This window comes from Cuculus canorus, chromosome 7, assembly GCF_017976375.1.
Source record: "Cuculus canorus isolate bCucCan1 chromosome 7, bCucCan1.pri, whole genome shotgun sequence".
NCBI lineage: Eukaryota > Metazoa > Chordata > Aves > Cuculiformes > Cuculidae > Cuculus > Cuculus canorus.
In genome coordinates this window covers 1,551,515-1,562,021 of record NC_071407.1, presented here as the reverse complement: position 1 = coordinate 1,562,021, position 10,507 = coordinate 1,551,515, and positions in this window count along the sequence as shown.

Genomic DNA, 10,507 nt, shown 5'->3' with positions numbered 1-10,507 from the left:
TTCTGCATTTGCACAGCTCCTCCAGGCAGTGACAGCCCACGCAGGCGACTGCGCCCCTGCACGCTGTGATCTGCTCCCCAAGCCTGCTCTGATATCCCATACAGCACTGAGTAGAAGCATTGTCTCCTGCTGAAAATATAGTGCCTCCAACTACAGTACGCAGCTTCCAGTGATAACAGTTTGATCTATGGTACAGGCATAAAGCTCTTCCATCAAATTCTGTTGATAGAGATAAGAAATAAACATTTCAGCCTAAGCCCAATAGAGAGGATCTAATGATGTAGAGTAAAATCATAGAATAGCTTGTGTGGAAGTGACCTTAAAGCCCATCCAGTCCCACCCCCTGCCATGGGCAGGGACACCTCCCACTGGATCAGGGGCTCCAAACAAACCTCATCCAACCTGGCCTGGAACCCCTCCAGGGATGGGGCAGCCACAGCTTCCCTGGGCAACCTGGGCCATTATCTCACAACTCTCATGGTGAAGAAGTTCTTCCTAATGTCTAATCTAAGACATCTAAAACCCTGGTTGACTTTTGGAGCAACAGGTAGGTTATCCAAGAGCTTCTATAGTCACCCAAGCCAACTGGCACCCTTCTACCTTCCAATTTCAGCACAAAGCAATCATAAAGTGATAAAGGCCCACGCCACCTCTCCTGACAAGGCTCTCAAGAGCCTGATCTCAACCCCAGTCAGCCCCCAGCTCTCTCCCATTTCACCGCTGCCTGACCAGGCTCGGCTGCTACACCACCACCAAAGCAAACACCTCGCCAACAAGAACCAGTGCTGAGACACCACCAGCCCTCTGCTCCGCTGGCTGGGTGAAATCTTCTCTAAACAAGCTCAGAGAGGAAAGCGTCACCTTTGAAATGGAAGGAGGTTTCTGTAGCACGTTATCACGTAACATAAACAACAGTGACACTGGCGACAGCAGAAGTTTGCAGCTGTATTATAAACGTTCTTCACCCCCCCACCCTCCCTCGCCTAAGAACAAGTCATCCAAACAAGCCCTGGCAGTTCTGACTGCTCAAGAAACTTTATGGCTGAGAGTTGCGCAGCTGATTTACTGCTAAGTCCCCTTTTCCCCCTCCAGTTTGCACCGAGCTGGAAATTCACAATTGTTTAATGAAGGACAGCGTACTCGCCTCCCCCCCTTCTCATGAGAAAACTTGTTTTATAGTTCTCATGGAAGAATTTGTGATGTCTGATTACAACATGGAGCTATAAATCCAAGTCTTAATAAAAACAGCGTCTCTTTTTTTTTGGGCTCAGCAATAACACACTTGTTCTAATGAGCCAACCGTCTAGGTATGAGAACACACGACTGCCGAGAGAGAGAGAGGGGGCAAGACAAACAGCCTGCTGCATCCCTGATGCCGTCGTGATGGATGCTGTTCTAGCAGAGCACGCAGCTGATGCTCCAAGCTGTTTATAAGCTTCAGGCCAGACAGTCTCTGCTTGTGAGATAGCCTGAACACTGAGGACAAATTCAGATGCTGATGCAGTAAGGAAGTCAGAAGATAACAAACGTGCTGCGTTCATTGGTCAGAGAACCAATTATGGAAATACTACAAAAAGGCCTTAATCATTTGTGGGGGAACATGCCTTGTGTTAGATCAGATCAGGCTAGATAATAAAATTTCAAATTCTGCTGAAGGTTCTTCTTTTGTTCATATTTCTGAGAAAAGTGGATTTTTCATGGCCACAAACCCACAAGACTTTGTGGGGACAATAACCAATTCCCTTGGGAAGTAACAGAAAAGTACTTCAAGTTGATAGGAATCTTTAATATGAGAGCAATTAATGGGAAATGAGCAGTGCAGCTATAAACACTCTCAGAGGTTTACAATTATTTGGTTTTTATGTCATCCGTGAACTGAGGCGTTGAACCCCTTTGAAAGCAATGGCTGAGTTATTAACATTTAAAAATTTGCTGCGAGTCTGGAATTTTATAATAAAAATAAAACCTAAATATCCTGATCCAGTGGGATGTCCCTGTCCATGGCATAGGGGTTGGAACTAGATGACCTTTAAGGTCCCTTCCAACCCAAACTACTCTATGATTCTATGATTCACTTGGTCTATAAAAATAGTACAGGAAAATAACTCAAGTAGAAGACAGCAAAAGAAAGGCGATCATCATTTTTAGATGAGAATGTGGAAAGATAAAGAAAAATCAATGAGAAAAAAATGCAACTCACTTCTGTGGTCTCACAAGCCAAACTCTAACACTGAGTGTCACAGCCACTGTGATGTTCCTAAAGAAAATCCATGTACAGTCTGTAAATGCAGGGCTCATACAACCATCAGTGACATCTCAAGGCAGTTCAGTCACTGAAGAATATTTGCTTAAGATGTGCCTGCTGTCTGTTGGATTGGTTTCAAGCATCACGTTTGTCATTATATTCTACCTCCATAGATGAGTAAGACTCAAAATGTCACGGAAGGCGTTTAACTGTTGCTCAAACACAAGTCCACAAGCAAACACCAGGAGGTTCAGACCCTTCTGTCACGCAGGCAAACGTCTGTAGCAAACACATTTTCATGGAGACCAACAAGAGGCTTAAGAAATGGAACCAACATTAAACACAACGCAGCACCACCCATCGTTTCTGCTGTGCTTCTCCAGACCAATACACATTTTCTGTAGCAGCCAGAACAAGACTTAGAAAAAACAGACTTGAAAAAAAAATCCCTTCCTATATTAAATTATACAGAAGGAACTCTAGAAAGTGAATATAGGTGCCGTAGCTGTGATGATGGAAGGATAAAACGCAGAAGGCAAGCTCCACCAACTCTGCCACTTAGAAATCAACCAAGGAAATTTTTCATACCGGGAAAAACAAGAATACTCCTTTAAAACCTTGATTTTGAAGATTTTCTACACACGAGTCCATCAGACTTCCCGGAAGCCCTGCGCTGCAGAGGTTGCCCTGGCTGAGGCTGTGACGCTGCGCACAGGGTGCCGGCAGCCACCTTCCTCCCTGCAAATGGATGTTCTGTGCCTTGCAAAGTATTTTTCTGTACCAGGAGAGAAAGGAAAAAAGGGCTACTGAAGAGCAGACAGGAGTGCAAAGGGAGAAGCTGGCAAATGCCTGCAGATCTGCTTTGAGGATCCCTCCCATCCATTTTTTTTTTTTGCTAAATAAAATGCTTCAATTTCAGTTAAAAAAATATTTCCCCTTGGCTTCTGAAAACTGAAAACATCAGTTTGCCATTTTCTGGTTTCAGGCTTTTCTCCTCTTCTGTCACTATCATACAGTCCCTCTCCAGAGAGGATGGGGTCAGATATGCTACTAGAAATACAGAATTTAGAAAGATAGGCTGCCTTGGGAGATTTTAGTCAGAAAAAAAGACATTAAGATGGTGGAAAAGTGGGATTGAAGAGACCTTCTTAAAAAGGTATTATTCTCCAATTTAAATGCTTATTCTCTGATTTAGAGCACTTTAAAAAGTCCTCCTCAAAAGGTATCTACATAATTTCTCAGATAACATTGACGGAACAGCCAAAAAAAGTATTCAAACCAATTTTTTTATTCAATGAAATTCTCATTCAGCTCTAAATAGCACCATGGGCTTTGGGGAAAACTTGTTTATTATTCATTCTTTGGGACAAACGCTTGACTACTGCAGGGTTTGCACCTTTGATACCAACGGGTTTTGTTTCAGATTCATATAATACTGTTTTAGAAACAATAGGTCTGACCTTTTCCATTCAGAAGTATCAATGAAACAGTAATGTTTATTTACTTAGTAGAAAAACAGCATTGTCTCAAGATTTCTTTGCTCGAGAGAGTGAGATGTCAGCAGTGGCTCCCAAAATGCATTTGCATTGAAAAAAATCAAAAGGCAAAATTTAAATCTAAACTGAAGTTTTAGTTTTATTCAGAGAAAGAAAAAAAATAACCTCCTTAAACGGTTTGTAAGACACTTAAATCTGAGCTCTTCCAAGATCAGCGTGAACAGAGTTTTCAGCAGCCTCTAAACAGGACTCCAACGATATCTACCTGTGCCTCAAGTAAACATCAGAAATTAAAGTAATTTCAGCATTCAAGGCTGAAACAGACTCATGGAATAGTTTGGGGTGGAAGGGACCTTAAAGCCCATCCAGTCCCACCCCTGCCATGGGCAGGGACACCTCCCACTGGATCAGGGGCTCCAAGCCCCATCCAACCTGGCCTGGAACCCCTCCAGGGATGGGGCAGCCACCACTGCTCTGGGCAACCTGGGCCAGGGCCTCCCCACCCTCATCCCTATAAGGTCTCCCCACAGCTTTCTCTTCTCCAGGCTGAACAACCCCATCTCTCTCAGCCTGTCCTCATACGGAAGGTGCTCCAGCCCTCTGATCATCTTTGTAGCCTCCTCAGGAACTGTTCCAACAGTTCCATCTCCTTCCTACATTAACAATTCCAGAACTGGTACACCAGATGAGGTCTCACAAGAGAGGAACAGAACCCCCTCCCTTGCCCTCCTGGCCACACTTCTTGTGACATTTAAAGGAATTATGAAATGAGGTCTCATATCTGGTGCCTGTATACAATTTGGTCCTAGCTTTTGTTGCTTGGGTTTTTTTTAAAGAGACAAGATCAGAAGCCTTCACCACTGTATTTTGCTCTCTCCCCTCATGCTCACTTCATGCGCGTGTGCACAAACCACCTCGGCAGCCTCCCAAGGCAGCCCTGTGCGGCAATAGATTTAGCATCAGCCAAAACAAAATCTAGGACTTTTAACAGGGATTTGAAAGACTTGAAAAAATAAAGTTTGTAAAGAAATCAGAATTAATTATGCGAGGAGCCCAGGATAATGTCACTTCTGGAAATGCCATAAAGAGGAAGCATTGCAGCCCGGGAAAACCCAGCAGGTCTGTTAGGAGAGGAAACCGTTAAAGTAAACAAGATTCTCTCATTACAGAAGTATTTGAACAATGGTTAGTTTCACTTTAGCTGCGGAACTTTTGAAAGGCCAGGCGCGCACTCAAGGTGTACCAGCCTCAAAAAGCCATCCATCAAACACGGCGAGCACCGCGGGTTTGCAGTCGTTAGTTGACCTCTTTGACTCGGGCTGCGCAGTTTCCAGTCACAAAGTGTCATAGCTCTGGTTTTTCGCCTGGATCTGCAGCTTTTAAAGCCGAGTATGATTTCCTGCATCCTACTACAAGCAGCCCCCGCGCCCTTCAGAACACACGCGGCGCTCTGGCTGCCTGGATTCGCCGCAGCGCATGGACCAGGCTCCCAAGGAAAACACCGGGGAACGGGTGTGCTTCCTCGAGATTGTGCTCAACTTAAAGATAAGCCAAACAGAAAACAAAGAGCTCATTATAAGCAACCAGAACAGCAGCTTCTGAGGTTTCCAACGCTTAAATAAGTTTAAAGTAAAGTGATATTAATGATAAACAGCCACTTGCTTTTTTACTAGAGGAATCGGGAGAGGACAGACCTTGCTGATAACGATGCATTTGGCCAAAGCAGTGTTTGTGATGTTCTGCGGAGAGGGGAAAGTCAGTAACACTGTCGTGTGTGCCTACTGGAAGAAATACAACCTAGGATACAGATATACAGCTAAATTTACCGAGGTAAATGGAAGAGCATGTTTGTTACTTTTCAATGCCTGTCAGATCTCCACAAAGCCTTCCAAGAAACTGCTCCATTGAAGTGGAACGTCAGGTAGGTGAGGTGTGTTGGGCAGGACATGCTCCAAGTCGGAGCATATAATATATTTAACTAAGTCATATGAAGTCTTCCATCATAAAGGAGTCTAACAAGCATTTCTCAAAAAAACTTCTCCCATCTCCAATGTCTGCAAAAAGCTTCTAACGCTTGGGCTCCAGCCCCTTCCCCAGCTCCACTGCCCTTTAAATACCCCTCCTGCATCTCAATACAGGGGTTTCTCTTTACTCCATATTTGTCTCAAGTCCCAGCGTAGCACAGAAATGGTGAAAAGCAGATACAAGGGTTACACCTGCAGTTTGGAAGGGGAAGTTTGAAGCAGAATCAGCTCAGGAAAGACTCTTAGGAAGCATAAAGGAATGAGCGAAGTATGCAGCTTCCTTAGGACTTGGTTTGTTAATGTTATTAGGGACAGGTGAACACAAGGCATTAAAAACAAACAGATCCTGGAAGGCATGTGAACAGATTCCAGGCAAACTTATCCAAATTGATCCTCTGCACATGGAGGCTTCACAGCTCCACATCGCTGCTCCTCCCACGTGGAGAACTCCAGTTTGAAAAAGTTATGTCCATCTTTATAACTTCTTCTTTAGTTGCAATTCCAAATGCTTTAAGGCTTTACTGGAGTAGGACAACATCTCTTATTTTAACTTCCTTCACAAAGATCAGACTTTCAAACATAGAAAATAGCAAGTTTTAGACTCTAAACAGCATCTTTTAGGAACAGCCACTGAGAATGGGGTGGAGACAGTGGGGGTGAGGATTTCTTCACCCAAACCTGAGCAGATGGTGCTTTCTCTTCCCAGCTTCCCTTGCACATATGCCTGCAGAAGTCCCTGTCACCACGCTCAGCTTCTCAAGAAAAGAGAAGGAAAGGAGAGAGAACAGCAATTGCTAATGTCCTTCACAGAAGGATTCAGGCAAGTATTCACCAGGAACAAACCAAGATTTTAATTTCCCTCGGCCATGGGGAAGGGGAAGGAGAAGGACAAAGGTCCCAGATCCCTGTGAAGTTCCAACAGTTCCCAAAAATCTCAAAAAACCCAAAAGGGGCCCAGAAGGCACAGGTTTCAAAAATAACTCACATATTTTTCTGTTTGCCTACAGTACGTACGAGCCACAGGAGCAAGTTGAAACCCTGCTTTTTCTTTGCCCAATTATTCAAGCCAGGCAAAAATTCTCTCTCCAAGGTGAAAAAACTTAAGCCATAAGTGAAGCCCTGCTTAAATATTGACACAGAACAGTATATTCTTTACTACCCACTGTTTTGTTAGCAATTAAAGTATTAGATAACAAGGCACATGTACACAGCTGGATGAAGAAACCTCAGATTTCTGAGCAGTGTCCCAGTTGCGAGAGTCAGCAGAGAGTCAAAACGATCTTTATCTTGCCAGTGCTAACAAATATAGATTAAGTACACAGATACCAAATTCCTTGCATGATTTATTGACTAAGTAATGCTCATTTTTGTGCCCATATAGTTCGTACAGTCCCATTTCCCTGGGTACTGCACAAAGCAATGTGTCAGCATGTGATAGCACCGAAGACTAATCAGGTTGTTGGTTCTTTTCTTGATTTATTTCCCCAAAAAAATAACCTGTGAATGCCTTGGTAACTGGAAGAGTGTGTGGTTCAACTTGTAGATCAGACAGACAGAAGATTCAACCATGATGTTGCAGAGGACACATTGCACGGCTGGGAAGGGGACAGAGCGGGAGTCCACACACAAACAAGGACCTGCCTGCAGGATAAGAACTCTGTCCATGAGCATTTTTAGGAGAGAGAAAGAGATGGAACACCAAGTTTCATTCTGCAACTTCGGAAGAAATGAGAAGGCAGCCATGAAGCCCACTTGGCCTGCTTTATATAAAGTAGCGTTAGGCACAAAAGGTAGAGGCATGTAGGTAAAAAGTGGAATTTGGAACATTACTCACTTCCCCATGTTTAAACCTCTTGTTAGAAGTCCTGCCACACAGATCTCAAAAAAAATGTATTTATTTCCAGGTGTTCTCTAGCAGTATTTCAGTCACATGTGTCTGTACAGGTATAGTTACATCTTTATATTCAATGTCCTGAAATAACTTAAAATAAATGACTTAAATAAAATAAGTCATTGAAGCGCAGGATTCCCCGAGTACGGCTGTGAGGGCAGGGGCGCAGGCACCCGCTCCCTCGCACGTCCCCAGCTATCGGCTGAGATATCCTTAGCAAATGACACAGCCAAAGGAACGCAGACGATGGCTTTATCATCGTCAGTTGAGCATTTCCTCAGAATTGTTGGCTTTAACAGGTTTGCTCAAAACTAAGGGTATGACAAGAAGCTCAGGCTTGCTTAACGTGCTGATGAGGTGCACAAACCACTAACCTATGGGCTGGGGGTTAGGCAACAGGATGACTTGCTACCCAGGCTTTGCTGCCTGCAGCAGAAATGCCCTGTCCTCCAGGGAACATGAATCTGCCGTTCTTGTTTTCCTATCCATTTGTCATGGCAAAGAACAACCACTCACTCCTCCCAGAGCAGTTCAAAGTCAACTGGTCTTACTGGGCTGGATGGGGGTAGCTACAACAAATTTGGAAGCATTCATTTAATTCTCCAAACACTTAAAAATATATAGTTTGTGAGAAGATGCACCACAAAGCAGACAGTTACAGTTTATCATCCTTTTTAATGGCAAGCTTTCCTTAACCCAGCCCGTTTCATAACACGGAACGCACCAAACAAATAATCAGTAATCACATGTAATGTAGCACAGGATGAAAACCGGGTTTCATAGAACCAGAGCGTTTAGAAGAGATCTCTAAGCTCATCCAGTCCAACTCTCAGCCCATCTCCACCTTGCCTACTAAATCACATCCCCAAGTGCCACAGCTACACGCTTTTTGAACCCCTGTAGGGATGGAGACTCCACCACTGCCCTGGGCAGCCTCTGCCAGGGCTTCACCGCTCTTTCAGTAAAGACATTTCTCCTTATATCCAATCCAAACCTGCCCAGGTGCAACTTGAGGCCATCTCCTCTCATCCTGTCCGTTGTTATTTGGGAGAAGGGCTCAGCACCCACCTCACCACAACATTCTTTCAGCTGCAAAGAGCAACGAGGTCTCTCCTCAACCTCTTCTCCAGCCTAAGCAGCCTCAGGGCCCTCAGCCACTCCTCATTAGTCTTGTGTTCCAGATACGAAAGGTTTGACTCTGCCCTCACTCTTCCCAGTGTGAATCAATAGTAATTTCATCAGAATATAATGAGCCATTAAAGTCAGGATCCGGCTGGCAGGATACAGGCAACAGAAATAAAACATAACACAACTTGTGAGATTCAATATTGGCTACCATTTATAACTGCACGAGAGCTCACCTTTGGGTGGCTTGTTGAGCTCTAGGCACCCCAAATCCATGAAAACTAATACTTGTATTTATTCCTAGAAAGCAGGTCATGGCGTTAGGTCTGAGCTTATAACAAAACACAGTCATAAATTTAAAAGAGAGTGATAAAATCTGACTTCACAAAGGAATCGATCCAAAGATTGCCTGAGGAGCAGTGCATTCCAAACGGCTTGAATGATGCATGCCTGGTGACATCAGCATCTACAAACTTGTCCCTAGGAAACACATCAGTTGAACTGCTCTTTGAGATAATTTGCTGTCTTCACCTCATGGTTTCACAGAGCAGCTCGGTGACTAACCGACAGCTCCTGCAGGTGTGTGCCGACCACCGCAGAGCCCTGCCAGCAGTGACCATCACCAATCAAACTCAGTTATTCCTTCAGCAGATGTGAGAGGAATCAACTGCTAGGAGTTTCAAAACACAATATTACTGCTACATAAGGAGAAAGGAACATCTATATTTAAACACCTTTCCAAAGAAACACTTAATTGCGCAGCTCACTTCGGGTTTTATTGAAGAAAGACTTGAGAGGAGTGGATTCAATCACTTCACCCATACATGAAGTTATCAGACATTACGATGTTTACTATAACATACATAGTTTCCAACCCTGGGCCTCAGTAACATCTTACTCTTCACAGAAGCAGATAATCAATGCAATCATTGCAGATAAGCAGTGCTTCACAGGTCCTTTCCAAAATGCTGACATGACGCCCAGTTACTCGGTACCCAGAACAAACCCTCAGCCAAGCATCTACTCAACACGGACAACGCACGGTGGGACAGAGGTGTTGCAGCACTGGGCCAACAACCCAGTGAAAAGGGCACTCTATGCAGACATAAAGAAGTTCTGAAGAGCCAAGACAACTTTTCCAAGGACACAAAAACACACGGCATGCACACATGATAGTCCAGGGACCGGCCGGTGCACTCACCTTGCGAGAAGGCTGGCCGTGGCCGTGGTGTAGAGCCCTTCCCAGGGGAGATGTGGAGCAGGGAGAGGGACACGGAGCTCCATAGGTCTCACCTCCTAGTGACTCCTCCAGATGGGGGCTCTGCTTGCACTCTTGCCACAGGTCAGCTGGCACATGCCAGAAAAAGGGCAATATCTGCCCAACTCTGCCTACATGCCCCAATCGCCTGCAAAGTAGTCCCACAAGGAAAGAGCATCTGAGGGAGAAGGCACCAGCAGCAGCATTTATGCAAGTACCTCATCACCCAACTCCATCCACCTGCTGAGGGTTACAGTGAACCCCACCCCCGGGAGGTGCACATGATCACACAAACACAGGTGCTGGAGCACCTCAGCCTCATCATCCTGCTCTGGCATCTCAAAGCCATCTTCAGGACATGAAACGTCACCTCATTGAGGTTACCAGAATGTTAGAATGCTCCTTGTGGTGTTTACTTTTGGTGTTTAGGCTGCTTTGGAGCACCAGCCTGGGCAGGTGTTCCTCATC